The sequence below is a fragment of the Mus musculus genome, chromosome 18, assembly GCF_000001635.26.
Source record: "Mus musculus strain C57BL/6J chromosome 18, GRCm38.p6 C57BL/6J".
NCBI classification, from domain to species: domain Eukaryota; kingdom Metazoa; phylum Chordata; class Mammalia; order Rodentia; family Muridae; genus Mus; species Mus musculus.
Genome location: NC_000084.6, coordinates 55,401,575 through 55,417,361, shown reverse-complemented (window position 1 = coordinate 55,417,361; position 15,787 = coordinate 55,401,575).

The following is a 15,787-nucleotide window of genomic DNA, read 5'->3' as shown; positions in this document are numbered from 1 at the left end:
GTGTGTGTGCGTGTTTATGTGTGTGTGTGTGCATGTACGTGTGTGTACACATGTTTGGAGAGCACAGAGGAAATTTGCCATTGTTAATTCTCTCCTAGTTTGTGAGTTCCTGCATCAAATTCAGGTTGGCAGGTTTGCTGATGAGCAGAGCTAGGAGCTGGGCCATTGCTTTAACCCTCTTGTTTCCATTTCTTTGTATAAACAGTCAGGTATCCTGAATGATGCAAAATTTGTATATGTTGGTTTTTTAGATTTGTCAGGCATCTTCCTTTCCTGTCTGGAGCACCCATGAACTTCAAGAGGACATCCTGCCCTGGTGATGTTTCGCTCTCCTTTACTATGGCCTAGAATTGAGTACATTGTCTAAAGTCATAAACTACATCGATTAAGTGTGACTTTTTCTTTCTCATATTTAAGGATGATTAAAAAAAAAAAAAAAAAAAAAAAAAAACGACTTGCTGGCTTGATTACACTCATCAGTGTTTACTCCAGACTCACTGGCTCTCAGGCCTGTGACTGAGTTTATCACACACACACTTATTTTTCTATTACAAGCGTTTTGTTCCTTTTAATCTTCTTAATTCAGCACGGCTGACCTACTACAAAGCTCATTCTGCACTTGAGGAGGTTATGAAACTTGCCACAAAACTGCACAGGGTTAGAAATCCGGGATTTACTAGATCTTGGGCTGACTGGCCTGAATCCTTTACCCACACTAACCCGAGTATCTTCTTTAAGAAAATATTTCTTTCCTAAGAAAAAGATGGACAAAGACTAAACTTGACAAACAAGTTTATTTAAATTCATGTAAGTTTGAGCATAATTTAGAAGTAAAAGGGCTTATGGTGTTTTCTCATACTCCTGTTCAATATTCTCTTACCTGTCATTACATTTATGTGAGTGTGTGTGTGTGTGTGTGTGTGTGTGTGTGTGTGTGTGTGTGTGTGTGTGTTTTAAATGGGTACATAGGGTTGAAGGTTTAAGTCATTGTCTGGCCCCTATCATTTTAAAAGGAAACAGATGGCATTGAGAATATTGACGACTCTCCAGCAACTGAAAAAAAAAAAAAACTGTCCAACTCCACTCAAATGAAATCTTAGGTTCTGATATATTTTAAATGGAGCAATGGATTTTTGTCTGTATCAAACTCAAAGTATAGAGTTGCATGCATGTCAAAAAATAATACCTTTATTAGATTTATATAATAAAAGCCTACTTATACATATACATTATACATAAGTCTATCTTTCCTTACTGCCACAAAATATCAGAAGGAATCTATTTTTTTTAAGAGAAAACTGGTTTGTTTAGCTCATATTTCAGGAGGCTGAAGTCCCTAGATCCAGAAGTCTGCCTGGTTCAGCTGCTAAGGAGAATCTGATGTTACCACATTGCACAATCACATTAGGAACAGAAGCTAGGGTTGGCCTGTCAGCTTTTTCTTACAACAAGCTCAGATATCCTGTGGGGTTCTTGAAAATGCAGCACCCACCATGGCTCTATGGGTTCACTTTAATATGTCAACACATTCTAGAACCACCTAGGAAGAGAGTTTCAATGAGATCAGATTGGCCATTGGGCATACCTGTGTGCAATCTGTTGTTTGTTTGTTTTTGTTTTGTTTTGAGACAGGGTTTTACTATATAACCTTGGCATGCTGGGAACTCAGTATGTAGACCAGGCTGGCCTCAAACTCATACAGATCCATCTGCCTCTGCCTTTAAATGCTAGAATCAAAGTGTTCACCATCACACCTGGCAGAAAGGGTTTTTCGAGGTTTTTGTTTTGTTTGGCTTTGTTTTGTTTTTAATCTTAATTGAACCGAGGCAAGAAGGCACATGGATTTGCATGGCATCCCGTGTCCAGCTGGGCTCAGAGCTTCATCAGAGTGAAAGAAGGAAAAGAGCACAAGTAAACACTCCTGCGATCATTTTCTCTACGCTCTCCCGTGTGTGTGTGTGTGTGTGTGTGTGTGTGTGTGTGTGTGAGTGTGTGTGTGTGAGTGTGTGTGTGTGTGAGTGTGTGTGTGTGAGTGTGTGTGTGAGTGTGTGTGTGTGTGAGTGTGTGTGTGTGAGTGTGTGTGTGTGTGTGAGTGTGTGTGTGTGAGTGTGTGTGTGTGAGTGTGTGTGTATGTGTGTGTGTGAGTGTGTGTGTGAGTGTGTGAGTGTGTGTGAGTGTGTGTGTGAGTGTGTGTGAGTGTGTGTGTGTGTGTGAGTGTGTGTGAGTGTGTGTGTGTGAGTGTGTGTGTGTGAGTGTGTGTGAGTGTGTGTGTGTGTATGTGTGAGTGTGTGTGTGTGAGTGTGTGTGTGAGTGTGTGTGTGTGTGTGAGTGTGTGTGTGAGTGTGTGTGTGTGAGTGTGTGTGTGTGTGAGTGTGTGTGTGAGTGTGTGTGTGTGAGTGTGTGTGTGTGTGTGTGAGTGTGTGTGTGTGTGTATGTGTGAGTGTGTGTGAGTGTGTGTGTGTGAGTGTGTGTGTGAGTGTGTGAGTGTGTGTGAGTGTGTGTGTGTGTGTGTGTGTGTGTGTGTGAGTGTGTGTGTGTGTGTGTGTGTGTGTGTGAGCAGGTACTTTAGGTTCTGGCTTTCACTTCCCGGACCTTGATAACCTAGAACTGTGAAAAATAAATCCTTTCTCTCTTAAGTCGTTTTTCTGTCAAAGTAATTTATAACAGCAACATAGATGACTTAAAAGAGGACACATTAAGGTTCAGCTCTTTAACGTTCTACCACCTATCACATCATCAGACGGTACACCATACTTTCAACACATGAACCTTGGGGGAAATACTTAAACCACTGGACCATCGCACATCGTTAAAACAAGAATCTTAAATTTATCTCTTCAGGCTGTGCTGGAAAGCTGAATAAGTGTTTTAAGGGCAGTCAAGGATGTCAGTATGGGGGCAGCAACACAGTAGATGCACTCACCAAGAAGGAATGAAAGCAGAGAGGCAAAATCAGAAGTGCTTTCCCCCAAAGATTTTCACATCTGAGTTACTGCTGGAAGGTGTTGCACTCTGTATGAATGGCGTCCCCACCTCTTAGTCCTGTATGGAGATACACCTCTTAGTTGACCCCAGTTCCAATCAAATTAACAACCCAGATTAGCTACACCAATGGCTATTTCTGAAAATCCAGTCGCCAAGATAAGACTTCAAAATGCACCAAATCCATGCCTATTGTTTAGATGACACTCAAATGTACATAGGAACAGGTGATGGAACTATCCAAAGCTTGGGATGGTGGTAGGAAATCAGCATGATACCAGGCATAGTGTGGGCACAGCGGGGGCTAACCTCTTCCTTTATACTCATTGAACTTTTGGAAGAAGGATTGGCTTCTAGATTTGGTTATCATTAGAAGCGAAAGGACATTTAGTGAGTTTAATGCTTTTGAGACCATCACACTCTAGTTGTGTGCATTTTAAAATGAAATGATCTGATGAGCATAGTATACAGCAACGTGCTCTCTATAGCTAGGGGCAGAAAATGCAGCCAAACCCTTAAGCAAGTCAACAAATTATCAGATCATGTTGCAAAAACAGTTGGGACAGATCTAGCTTCATCTGGATTTGACTTGGGGTTTCAAATAGAATTGCACAGGACCTGGTCTCAGTGTTCTTGGCACAGTTCATGTACCTGTTGACTGTAAGCACTGTGCAATCCATCAACTGGGGCTTGAGAAAACGATCCTGCAGTCCCTATCACATGTCACACATTCACTGGGCTCTGACTAGGTCAGACTGTTCCAGAGACAGGGACTGTGACCAAGGAAAAGCAAGGGTCTGATTGCCTAGCTCCTTCTTACCTGACTACCTCTGGTCTTATAAAATGGCGTCCTTATCTAAAACATTGAGCAAAGCCTGAGGGAGGACATGCTTCCTCCCAAAACATCAGTGGCACACTCACAGAAAAGCATACAAAAGACTAGAAAGGGCTGGTTTTTACTTGACATTTTTTTTCAATTTCTGCAGGATCTCATTTCAGATTCTGCATCTCATTCCCAATTACCTCTCTTTCTGGTTTGATTTCAATGGAGTGGTTTAATGCACTCAGAGTGAAGGGGACATGCAAATGAGGATAGGGTACCAAACTCCACTTTCCATGGCATCGACATCAGTGAGTGCCTTCTGCACACCCCGTTCAGTGTTACCCAGGACAGCTCTCTGTGGTCACAGGCAGGTGTCTTCCATGCCTGCATCTTCCCTCCGGCACATCCGAAGGGAATCTTGTTTCTGTTAGTGTATTCAAAATCTCCCACAGCACATTATGCATTATACTCAAATTATCTCTTACCTGAGCCTATCAAAATTATCACCTTTAACTTCAGGGGTTTTTTTTTGTCATTCTCCCAGAACTCCAGGCATCATCCCGTGCTAGAGGGATCTCTTCCTTGACACTCAATTCAAAATCTAGCATTACACTGTGTCTAAGAAGACCACCTTTCTCTTCCCAGTCCTGAAGCAGAGAAGCTTCTCTGCTTTGCTCATGGAAAACACACACACACACACACACACACACACACACAAACACACACAGAGAAAACATATGCTCATTAGTTACAGGAACCAATTTCGATGATAATGTTTTCCAATGGCCGGCATCAAATAAACTTAGGGAGTCAGCATCCCTGCAATGCAGCAAACGAGCTATGAAGTGCACCTGGGCATGAAGGTGATTGTCAAGGGACAGGCCTGAAAGGACAGGGCAATCTACACAGAGACAGTGATGGGAGTTTCTCATGCAGGGCCCTTAATTACTTCTTGCTGAGCTCCGCCATCATGATTTCCAGGCAGCAGGTTAAAAAACAAACAAACAAACAAACAAAAAACCCTACTGAACTTAGCCAGAATGTTCAATGTGCATTAGATGCAGGGGAAGGAATGTGCCTTAGATGCAGGGGAAGGTGGACACGGAAGCTTGATGTAAAGTTGCTTAAACGCCTGACATTGGTTTTATTATACTATTGTGGTTATATGATTTTAACATTCATAAACTATAACAGGTTCACTCTTTAACCTAAGTGACCATAGTTAGCCTTTATCCATAGAAGTAATATATTTTTAAAATAACTAAAAGAATGGAAATTATTCCATAGATGTTACAGTAAACTAGAAAAAAAGGAAATGGAAATATTTCAATGCTGTGATTATTTTAAAATGTTCCTACTGCTCAAAGCATTTTAAGGGAAAAAAAAATAACATCAAGAAATGTTTTCCAGACATGAGTTAAAGCAATGAAAAGAATAAAATGGACTTGGAATATCTGACTGCAAGTAAAATGAAAAAATGAAAATTAACAGTTTCAAAGGTGTGTGTGTGGGGGGGGGGAGTTGAGGGCAGGGCATTCCTAGATGGAACTATGAAGAGAGAGGAGGCATATATAAGACACATTCTCAAAGTCACCATTCAGGGACAGGGGGTGGGGGGGGGCAAAAAGAAATGGCCCTGAAACAGCCATCTAGGTCCACCTTGTTAATTTTCTAAATATAGAAAACTAATAAGCAAAATTGAATTAACATGAATACCCAATTGCTTCAATTTTTCTCAATGGGATAACAAAACTGTGTATAAAAACACAAGACAGTGAAACTGCTTTTCTCTAGTACTGACCCCAACCGAATTGTTTTGACACCTGGGTTTTCTTTAAGATGGACGTTCTTGTCTTCAGAGTCCTGTAAAATTGACCCTGGTAACATGAATGGATCTATGGAAAAATCAACTGATATGCTTACTGACCCCAAGCCTGGCATCAGAATTATCAAACCCTTTCCCTTCACCAATGCCAGAGGTTAAAAAACCCCAGATTGTAATGGACATTCTTCTATTTCCTTCAGTTTCTTTAAATGAATTTGAGACTCTTTTTTTTTTAAATTTTCTTTTTTTTTAATTTTTCATTAGATATTTTCTTCATTTACATTTCCAATGCTATCCTGAAAGTCCCCTATAACCCCCCCCCCCTCCCCTACCCACTCACTCCCATTTCTTGACCCTAGCATTCCCCTGTACTGAGGCATATAAAGTTTGCAAGACCAAGGGGCCTCTCTTCCCAATGATGGCCTGTTAGGCCATCTTCTGCTACATATGCAGCTAGAGACAGGAGCTCTGGGGGTACTGGTTAGTTCATATTGTTGTTCCACTTATAGGGTTGCAGACCCCTTCAACTCCTTTGACACTTTCTCTAGCTCCTCCATTAGGGGCTCTGTGTTCTATCCAATAGATGACTGTGAGCATCCACTTCTGTATTTGCCAGGCACTGGCATAGCCTCACAAGAGACAGCTATATCAGGGTCCTTTCAGCAAAACTTTGCTGGCATGTGCAGTGGTGTCTGCATTTGGCTGATTATGGGGTGGATCCCTGGGTGGGGTAGTCTCTGGATGGTCCATCCTTTCGTTTTAGCTCCAAATCTTGTCTCTGTGACTCCTTCCATGGGTATTTTGTTCCCAATTTTAAGGAGGAATGAAGTATCAGATGGTTTTTTGAGACAGGGTTTCTCTGTGTAGCCCTTACTGTTCTGGAACTCATTCTGTAGACCAGGCTGGCCTCAAACTCAGAAATTCTCCTGCCTCTGCCTCCCAAGTGCTGGGATTAAAGGCATGGGCCACCACACCCAGCTGAGACTCTTTTCCATGATTTAGCTAGCATGTCATTTCTACAAAAAGATTTGGAAGAATTGGAAGAGTATTATCTGGGACTACTTTCCTCTCCAGCCCCCTGGATGCTTGGTACTCATCTATAACCACAGTTCTCAGGACAATGAAGAAGGAATGTGTGTTCAGAGCGAGTCTAAGCTACATAGTGAGATTGGCTCAAAAAGAAAAAAAAAAAAAAAGGATACAAGCGACCTTTTATAAAATCTCGATTATTGAATTCAGAGAAAAAAAATGAAAATTTTTCTGTGTTCTTATCCTTTTGTTTTAAGTTTTGGATCTACATTCTTAACTACTATATTAAAAATATGTGGAAATGCCATGCACTTTTGAGGCTTATGGGACAAAACATATTTAGATTGTTGTGGGAACATGACTGAAGATTGGGGGTGAGAGGCAACAAAGTCATGAGGCAAATCCCAGGAATCAGACTCCAGAGTCCTGCATCAGGGTGCATATCTAAGTTTATAGTCCAGCCCATAAGCTATATACAGTATTTGAGCCAATCCCAAGCCCCAAATACCTTGACCAATAGACAGATGGAGTGGGGGAGTATTGTTCCTGGTTAGGATGTTTGTGAAGATGGGTGAGGCAGGCAAGTCTCTGACCTTGGTTCCTTTTTGCTGTCTCACCGTTGCTTGGGAGCCATCTTAGATCTAACGCCGTTGTATCAGGACTCTTCCGGGGGGGGGGGGGGGTCACTCTCCATCTCACTTATTCCATTACAAGGGCGACCTTCACATCTGCCACAGATAATGGAACATTTTTTTTTTTCCAGCAGTTTTCCGTGCTGACATTTCTAAGAACCTCAAGAGAAACAAGACTGGTGGCTTCTGGGCCTGGAGTTTCCATGGTTATAAAATGTAACCATATTCATTGAACTGCATAAGCTTGCTAAAGTTAGGAGAGTTATCTGTTTTACACACAGAAAACAATTCTTTTGATGAAATCAACTCATTGCTTGGACTGATGGGAGATAAGTGAGATGAAGAATGGTAACTTTTCTGTCATTCATGAACCCAAGTGTTATCATGTTCTGATGCCACAGCTGTACTGTGGCTTCTTTGGAATGGCAATAGCCAGTAACATGAGTGACTATTAAACGTTAGTTGCGCAAGTGCACCAGAGTCCCCACAGAAAGTGTCTGAGAACACCCACATTGATGCTTCCAATGTGAAAGATGAGCAACACAGCAGACTCTGACCCCAGAGGCTGTTTCGTAATCATACGTATGATTTCATCAGCATGTCCAACTCCAAGTCGGGCAGAGGCAGAGGGAACTTCCTGTTTTATGATGGGTTTGACATATTCTGTTTGCATTGTGCCTTGCTGTTTCCTAGTTCACTGTGAAAGCACTTACTTGCATCAAGAATCCAGTGTCTGGCATGATAGTGCAATGAGTTACAGTACCAGAAGCAGAACCGCATTGTCAGTAGCAATATCATCAGCTAACTGTCAGCCTAGGAAAAGGACAGTTTGACTTTTCAGAGAACAGACCAATCAGGCATAGAGAAGGACTATCTATGTCTAACACCATATTTTCTTTACTAGTTGATGTTTTTTGCAGTTGGTCTTTGCCTTCAGCTTGGTTGGTGGCTATTTCAAAGATTATTCCTCCCTGGGGATAAATCCTCACAGTGAATCTGGAATTTCAAAGCATACTCTTATACCTTATTGCATCAGCAACCTCATAAACTGTGGCTTTCATTTTTGTGTTTGTTTTTGTTTTTCATAATAAACAACACTCACCAAACCTTGGTTTTTCAACACAAAGGGAGGAAGTCAACAACTTGTGTCCTGAGGTTTCTATTTTAAAAGTCGTTTGGCTGGAAAACCCAGTCCAATGATTATAATGTTAATGTACCTCTCCAGGACCTTCCCACTTAAAACTCCATTAAGGGATTATTTCACAAAGTTTCAGAACCACACATCCCCCAATAATTCACTTGAGAGACTGAAAAGCCCACTCTAGATTGTTAAGTCAAAAATTCTCCCTTTATTTTTTCTTCCCCTAGACTTACAATCCAAACCTAAGATTAGCCAAAACCTCATAGTAGAGATAGGCTTGGGCCTAGTTTGCCCTTTTCTCTGGTTATAAAAACTAAGCTGGTGTAGAATGTACGACACTGTAATGGACTCTCTGATGTAGCTGCAGTTGGGCCTTGCCTAGAAGAAATTATATTAACCTTCCTCTGACTGTGCCCGGGGTGATAAGTCACCCTTGACATTCACCCTTCACACAACAAAATCCCAATATTATAAAATCAGCCCCAAGCCTATCAAATAATTAATACCAGATTTGTAAATGACACCCATGATGTCATTTAAAAAAAAAAAAAGAAAAGAAACAGGGTCTTGATCCCTGCATTTACCGGTTGCAATCTTTTGGCTAACAGATAACATCTGCCAATGAGTAAAACTTGTTTTAGGGAAAGAACAGCTTTTAGTGATTTTATTTCTCTGACGTTTACGAGGTTGCTAACATTCGAAGCCAAATGCTTTTGTTTAACCACCATAGAGCAAGAAATGGCCATGCAATCTGTTTCACGAGTTTTGAAGCCTTAAGGAAATCATATTTAGCAATGAGAAGACTCTCCTATGTGAAATTCGGCAGCCTGTCACTACAGGCTAACTGCCTTCAGACTTCTGGGTGAGGCCAGTCCACTGCATTCAAAGTAAAGATGGCGGATGGCCTGAGTGAAATGAAAAACATTGAGTCACCATGTTTTCTGGGTCTGTAAAGAAATGGTGACCGGATTCCCTAGCCATGTTCTCAGGGATATGAGCGGGAGATAGCAGATAAGCAAGAGGTTGCTATCCTTGATCAGAGACCTCAGAGTGGGCTGAGGGATAGCTTGATATGGACACAGATGGTGACATATGCAAATATTTAGGGACACGTGTGACTGCACATGGACTATTTATGCATGCATGGATTCCTGTGCCTCATCAGCTGAGGAGACTGAAGAATAAGATTGCAGTAAACCAGTGCCTTGGCACTGAGGAGTCCATTCCCCACTAAAAACATCGAGGATCTGTGGGAACATAGCTGAACCTAGGACTAGGACAGAGTTTCTGTAAAATACAGTTTTATTCTATGATGTAAAAGCTCTTCAAAGGTTTTCGGTTTTTTGTTTTGTTTTGTTTTTAAACATAATCTCCAACGTATTCCTTTCATTATTTATCTGGACTTCAATATTTTTACAGTAGCCAAGCTAGATATTCTTCTCTGGTGCTGTACATATTTGTGAGTTTCTTAGGAGTACTTTAATCAAAGCCTAATCTTGCCTCAAGAACGGTCTTTTCAATTGTTAGAGAAATATCCCCTGAGCTATTCACGTGTTGTCATGTTGGGTTAATATACCGTTTCCTCAGGAAGACCACTATAGCTTGACTCTCAGTTTTGTTAAAATTATATTACAATCATCCTTCTGAAAACATTGTAAGCTCTGGTCAGCCTCACTCAGAGTGGTAATTGGGGTGGGATTTACCATTGCAGCCTAATTCTGCCCATTATATTCCTGCCTCTCCATTTATCCTGGCCTAAAAGTGTTATTTGAGCCAGAAGATCATTCTGTAACCTTCAGATTACTGCTGGGTGGCTTCGGCGGGGGGAAAGGAATTACCAATGCATTAAATTTGAATTAGCTCTGAGAAATCATGCAGATGTAGGCACGGAACATTATAGCTATACTGTCTCCCAGGCACAGCAGAATTGCTTTTATGCAGTTTTAAAAGAATCACCCGAGCAACCTTTAAACTGCACACATGATAAAGCTGGGGCAGCATCTTCTGTCAAAAATGAAAATAAATGAATAAATAAAAAGAATGTAAGAAAGAATACTCCTCATGTCCACAGAGAGTTTTTCAGAGAAACCTGATCACGGGCTCACACGAGGCTGCAGCTAAGTGGCCTGTTTGGGTCTCAGCCGTGAGTGCCCTGGCCGAGTGACTGCTGAAGTGTCACTTAGACTAATGACTATGAATTATACAGTGGGTCATATCCTCTTAGCTACAAGTCATTTATACAGTTTCCCTCTACACTGCCAGCCCCGGTTCAATTTTCCCCTCCTCCCGCTAGGAAATAACTCACCGAATAGATGTTCAAAGTTGAGTTTATTGACATCCTATCTTTATACTTCTCCTGTGAGGCCACACTTGCAAAACAGCCAACAGGACGAAAGAAAAGGCCCTCTGTTCTCAGGGAAATTAGAGCAGTAATGAGTCTGAGTTTGTTTGTTGGTTTGTTTACTTATTTGGTGTCCACCTTTAAAGATCTGGGCCTCTGTCTCACCTACCTGGAGTTAAGCTGCAGAGGAGGTGGAAAGATAATGTGTTGAGGGTTCAAGTCGCACATCTTCCTCTGTGAGACGGTAGCACTGGGTGGCAGAGCATGGAGAAAGAGACCATGAAGCTCGTTATGAAAATGCAGATCTGCCCATTTTTCTGACGCTCGTGTGTATAGTTAAGTACATGATTTAGCATGAAAGAGGAAAGGATTATGAACATTTTAACAAAGCAGCCAAGGGCAGGGGACCCTGACTAAGCATGACTGCATGGCTTGTGTGTCATCCTGTAACTTACTGACATCATGTGTGTGTGTGTGCGTGCATGTGCCTGTGTATTTGTGTTGGTGTGTGTGTGCTCGTGTGTATTTCTTGTTGCTGAGAGCCGAGCAGAGCAGAACCTCCTTAGACTTCATAAGCAATGGAAAGTCAACAGGCCTTGTTATTGTTTATATGACAGTGGTCATTCAGCTTTGAAAGTGCCCATCAATACTGACCTCCATCCAGGTGTGGCCCTGGTGGCCAGGCCACCAGGAAAAAGGAAGCCTTTTACTTTTATAAATGGAAAGAGTGCCCTCTGAATGTACTGGTTCATGAAGGTGATGGAATGGCTCAGGGACAGCCTCCAGCTGTTGCTCTTGGCTACCCTGTGAGAGCCATGGTATCCAGGGAGATCACTGGGGATCTTAGAATACCTCCTCTGATAGCTGAGCAAGAATGGAGCCACCACTCTCTACCAGCAACATCTCATTCCCACTATCTCGGCTTGCCCCCAAATAAGCCCAGAAAGGCCCCCAAAGGGCAACTTGTGCCAGCACCGTGGAGTTAAATGGCACTTAAAGACCTTGTGTGGTAGGATGATTTATTGAGACAGCAAGCAGAGAGGGGATCTTTTTACAGCACAGATCTCTGCTCTGCACAAACCTGCAAGCCTCCTCTCAAGACACAACCCACAGCCAGCAGTTTAACCCTTTCCACTCCTTGGCCTGTGACCTCTTCCTCCAATTCAGTCCTAAGAAGTCTGGCTCCTCTCCTCACATACACTGCTGCTCCATCTCAAGGCTTCTGAGATAGCATTCTTCCCTCAAGTGTCTACCAGTGAGGCTCCTTCCCTCACTTGGCACAGCCTCACTTCTGCACACGGTACTTCCTATAGCAGACAGCAACTCCTGCCCAGATACAACCTAGGAATGCTTTGGTTTTCCAAATAATACAGCCCCCACCCCCCACCCCCCATGAAAACGTAGCACATTTTACTTCCTAACTTTCTCAACTATGTGAGGACTTCATTTTGTTTAATGTTTTATTCCTGAAAATTAGAGAATTTCTGGCACACTGTGGGTGTTCAGCAATATATGTTGAATTAAAAGAATGAGTTTTGAGGAATCTTGCATGGCCGAGAAGCACTTAAAGAAATGTTCAACATCCTTAGTCATCTGGGAAATGCAAATCAAAGCGACCCTGAGATTCCACCTCATACCAGTCAGAATGGCTAAGGTAAAAAATTCAGGTGACAGCAGATGCTGGCGAGGATGTGGAGAAAGAGGAACACTCCTCCATTGTTGGTGGGATTGCAAACTGGTACAACCACTCTGGAAATCAGTTTGGTGATTCCTCAGAAAATTGGACATAGTACTACCCAAAGATCCAGCAATACATCACCTGGGCATACACCCAGAAGATGTTCCAACTTGTAATAAGGACACATGCTCCACTATGTTCATAGCAGCCTTATTTATAATAGCCACAAGCTGGAAAGAACTGAGATGTCCTTCAACAGAGGATTAGATACAGAAAATGTGGTACATTTACACAATGGAGTAGTACTCAGCTATTAAAAATGATGAATTCATGAAGTTCTTAGGCAAATGGATGGAACTAGAAAATATAATCCAGTCACAAAAGAACACACATGGTATGTACTCACTGATAAATGGATATCAGGAAAAAATCTTGGAATATCCATGATACAATTTACAGACCATATAAAAGTCAAGAAGAAGAAAGACTAAACTGTGGATGTTTCCATTCTAGTTAGAAGGGGGAAGAAAAAATACACAGGAGGTAGGGGGTAGGAGGGACTTGGGAGGAACAGAGGAGGGGGAGAGGAAAAAAAGGGGGCCAGGATCAGGTGTGGGAGAATATGGGGGAGATTTACAGAGGGTCAGAAAATTGAACAGAGGTGTGCAGCAGTGGGGGATGAGAAACTAGCTAATAGAAAGTCCCAGACACCAGGAAAGCAAGAGCCTCCCAGGACACCACACAGATGACATTAGCTGAAATACCCCACAAAGGGAAGGGAAAACCTGTCAAGACCATATCCAGAGATTAGCCAGGGCCCCGGGTTGAAGGATGGGACCACCTACTCATCCTTCTCAAAATGTTAACCCAGAGTTGCTCCTGTCTGAAGGAAATAAAGGGACAAAGAGTAAAGCAGAGACTGAAGGAAAGGCCATCCAGAGACTGCCCTACCTGGGGATCCATCCCGTATGCCGCCACCAAATCCAGACACTATTGCTGACGCCAAGATGTGCTTGCTGACAGGAGCCAGCTATGGATGTCTCCTGAGAGGCTCTGCCAGAACCTTATTGATTCAGATGCGGATGCTTGCAGCCAACCATTGGACTGAGCGTAGGGATCCCAATGGAGGAGTTAGAAGAAGGACTGAAGGAGCTGAAGGGGTTCGCAAGCCCATAGGAAGAACAACAATATCAACCAACTAGAATCCCCCAGCTCCCAGGGACGAAACCACCAACCAAAGGATACACATGGAGAGACCCATGGCTCTAGCTGCATATGTCTGGCATCAAAGGGAGGGGAGGCCCTTGGTCCTGTGTAGGCTTAATGCCCCAGCCTAGTGGAATGCTAGGGTGAGGAGGTAGAAGTGGGCAGGTGGATGGGGTGCACCTTCATGGAGGCAGGGGAGAGGGAGTGGGATGGGAGCTTTTCAGAGAGAAAAACCAGGAAGAGAGATAACATATGAAGTATAAATAAACAAAATAACCAGTAAAATTTTTAAAATTTTTTAAAAAATAAAAAAGATTGAGTTTTAAGGTATAGTATATATATATATATAGCCATTTTGATTATTGTTGTCCTTCATTACCCTCCCCCTCATTCCTGACATATATAGCTTCTGAACACACAGGCATCCATTAACTCTGAATTATACAAAATCATTCAATCAACAAAAGTCATACAACTAAAAATAGAGATAAATGTATGGGTAGCAATACCTGACAGAACACGAGAATACTACACTGTTTCTTATGAAGTTTTGGATGAACTAAGAAAGGAAGCAATTTTTAAATTACCTTTCTTGATTCTTGAAGACACTGTGATAGAACACATAAGCACAACTTCTTTTTGGAATCATACGCAAACACACACACACACACACACACACACACACACACATACACACACACACAGAGACAGACATATCACAAAACCATACTCACCTGCTAACATGACCACCTCAACTCCCAGCAACTGTCAAAAGAATCATTAAAATGACATTTAAATGCAGACATGAAGCTGATTTATAAGATAGGTTAAATATTTTTTAGAAAATTGGTTACAAATGAATGGCCAGTTCTAGATATATCAAAATATATACTTAAAATAATTTATCAGCAATGCATCCCAAGGTATCATAGCCTATGAAAGGTCACGAATAGTTCTAGCAACTGGTAACTCGATTAACTCCACTGCTTGGAGTTAAAACTGAGTTACAAGCTACCTTTCTCTAAAATAATTTTTTCTAAAAATTACATCAATTAAAGGCAATGGTTCCCCATAAGAACTTGATGATCTTATGAATAAATTCATAGAAATACATGCCAGAAAACTCTTAGAATCAAGATATCTCATTAGAAAAATATTTGTATTTATTATAAGATTTAATTCCAGTTTTCTTGGTTTTATTGATTTGTAGTTAGAGAAGTTGTTTTGTTACAGTCATATTGAGTGCAACATTATGTTCTGTGAGTAAGAAATTTATTTTAGAGGGCTTGATGTATTTATTTTGCTAGACTTCACAAATTACATAGCTAACTAGTTAGCAGATTTGAGATATTTTGATTATCACAGTTGGTGGGAAGATGCTACTGTCAGTTAGTGGGTAGAGGCCAGATATGTTATCAGACATCACACAACCCACAGAGCAGCCCTACCATTGTTAAGCCCAGAGTAACGAGGCTGAGGATGTCTGCTGCAGACTAATTTAATGCATCAATTCAGAGCAGACTGCATTCAGTCACAGGACTAGGTTGGAGTCCCAGTAGTAACTGATTGACATCCATCCTGCCTGACATTTCTGATCTGGCAGGAAGGGGCTATGGATGTCATTTACTAATCCTGGCTTAAGTTTGTTTGAAGAAAATAAAGAACACCAATGTTCTTGAATACCTAAGATATATCTACAAATGTATATTTACAGTAGTTAAGTGTTCATTCTGGATTACCGATTACCGTCATATGTCACCCAGTGCCCCAGTAATTCCTGGGCCCAGTGCTTTGCACACCTGCAAGAAAAGCTACAGGCTTTCAAGAGAATCATGTGCCAGTTGACAGCATGTGATGGGTTTGAAAGGGTTGTTTCATATCACTAGATGAGTAAATACAGGAAAAAAAAAAAAAGAAATGAAAGGTACAAGAAGAAAAGCTGTAATATTACAAAAACTTGTTTTAAATAAAGATTAATTTTTGTCGATAATGCTAACCCTATTCTTCCTATCTTGAGAATGTCTACACAAGAAGGAGCTTGAAATAAAACATACACACTTCATCCTTTTTCAATTCCTGAAAAGGGCAAACCTTTTTTGGACAGAATGGAATAGTCAGTACCTAGTAGAT